Below are 2,500 nucleotides of genomic sequence, written 5' to 3' on the forward strand. Positions count from 1 at the left end.
TTGCTCGGCCTTGCTCGGCATGGCACTTGCTCGGCCTTGAAAGGCATGGCACTTGCTCGGCATGGCACTTGCTCGGCCTTGAAAGGCATACCATATGCCTTGGCGAGGCTAATATCCCTGCCTGGCGAGGCTAATTTGCCTGCAGGAATGAAGGCTGAATGGGCTAGCGAGGCTAGTATTCCTGCCTGGCGAGGCTAATATCCATGCAGGAATGCAGGCTGAATTGGCTAGCGAGGCTAATATCCCTGCCTAGCGAGGCTAATATGCCCGCAGGAATGCAGGCAGAATGGGCTAGCGAGGCTAATATCCCTGCCTAGCGAGGCTAATATGCCCGCAGGAATGCAGGCAGAATGGGCTAGCGAGGCTAATATCCCTGCCTAGCGAGGCTAATATGCCCGCAGGAATGCAGGCAGAATGGGCTAGCGAGGCTAATATCCATGCCTAGCGAGGCTAATATGCCCGCAGGAATGCAGGCAGAATGGGCTAGCGAGGCTAATATCCATGCCTAGCGAGGCTAATATCCCTGCCTGGCGAGGCTAATCTCCCCGCCTGGCGAGGCTAATAGCGTGTGAGACAACACACAGACAACACGGAGACAACACACGGACAACACGGAGACAACACGCCTGGCGAGGCTAATTCCCCTGCCTGGCGAGGCTAATTCCCCTGCCTGGCGAGGCTAATATGGCTGCACGCTAGCATGCCAACGAATGCCAAACCTCGAAAACTCAATTTTATTTCAAATATCCCCCTGCATTTTATGTTGCAAACCTATAGGGGACGATTTTTAGGACATTTTAAGATTGACATATCGTCATTTGGTCGAGTTTTCAGTTTATTTTGATTTTCTACATCTCAGAAACGAGAAATATCATATCAAATCGAAAACTCATCCAAATGACCTGAAATCAACTTCTAAATTTCTCTAAAATCATTGCTTACAGTTCTGAACCATAAAAGATATACACTTTTACAAGTGAAACGGAGTTGGAAATTTCCAAAGCCAAGAACGCGACATGGCCTTGCCTAGAGTGCAAATGCCATGTCAAGGCCGCATTCTGTTCAACTTTGCCCGCACTATAATTTGACCATAAATAAGTCTCTATTTTAAGGAAATTTTGCAAGTGGTAGCAGTCCGAAACATCAAGCGGTTTGTCATTTTCGATTTTCGACATTCTGCCCCTTTTGGAAAATAAAAACAAATACTTCTGGGTCGAAATTAAATCTGGCCTTTTTCCACAAGGTGCCTGACATTATTCTGAGTGTCCCTGCAAAAAATCTCGATTTTATACCAAATGTACAATTAGTTATGGCGTTTGCCCCTCCTCGGAAATCCCATGTTTCCCCCTGCCCTTCCCAGTTTTCTCCAATATGCTCTATAGGGGAGTAGTGGTTCTCTGCAAAATGACCCCCTTGCAGAGACCGCCTCCCCTGCCCCCAGTAGTCCCACCCCCTTCCCCCAATTGCTTATATACGATATTTGCTGCCTCGAATGTCCCTAACAAACAATTATAAGCAATTGAAAACGGATTTAAGAGGGATTTAGGAGGTGTTCTTCGCCCAGCTGGGGGGGTGATGAACACCATGAAGGGGGGGTCATGTGGGATCGGTGTTGCCTCTAGTCCACTGAAACGATGTCAGTAACCGCTCAGATCAATCAAAGGGAGGGATAGGAGCCCGTCGGTATCGAGAAATTGTGCTTCGGCACTCGATTTGCGACATAAACAAATGCTGTGAGGGGAGGAAGGTGTCGGTGTCGATGAACTCAGTTCAATGCGCGAGTAATAAGCAGGCCGGGGGACTGGGCGCGATGCAAAGTGCTTCGGCATTCGATTTGTGAAAAGCGAGGGCGGCGATGGGGGGAAGGTGCCGGTGTCGGAACCCACTAGTACGCGCAAGTAGATGTATTTCGAAAGCGCCGAGCGGGGGGAAGGTGCCGGTATCGATGAACCCTCTTCAATGCTTGCAGTAATAAGCAGATCGGGTGTCGGGGGCGATGCAAAGCTCTCGGAAGCTCCGTTTGTGAAAAGCGAGCGCGGCGAGCGGGGGGAAGAGATGCCGGTGGCCGAAATATACTCACCTCAATGCTCGAGTAGTAGCAAATCGGGTGCCGCGGCGCAATGCAGAGTGCTTCGGCACTCGATTTGCGACATAAACAAATGCGGCGAGGGGAGGAAGGTGTCGGTGTCGATGAACTCAGTTCAATGCGCGAGTAATAAGCAGGCCGGGGGACTGGGCGCGATGCAAAGTGCTTCGGCATTCGATTTGTGAAAAGCGAGGGCGGCGAGGGGGGGAAGGTGCCGGTGTCGGAACCCACTAGTACGCGCAAGTAGATGTATTTCGAAAGCGCCGAGCGGGGGGAAGGTGCCGGTATCGATGAACCCTCTTCAATGCTTGCAGTAATAAGCAGATCGGGTGTCGGGGGCGATGCAAAGCTCTCGGAAGCTCCGTTTGTGAAAAGCGAGCGCGGCGAGCGGGGGGAAGAGATGCCGGTGGCCGA

The sequence above is a fragment of the Argentina anserina genome, unplaced genomic scaffold, assembly GCF_933775445.1.
Source record: "Argentina anserina unplaced genomic scaffold, drPotAnse1.1, whole genome shotgun sequence".
NCBI classification, from domain to species: Eukaryota; Viridiplantae; Streptophyta; class Magnoliopsida; order Rosales; family Rosaceae; genus Argentina; species Argentina anserina.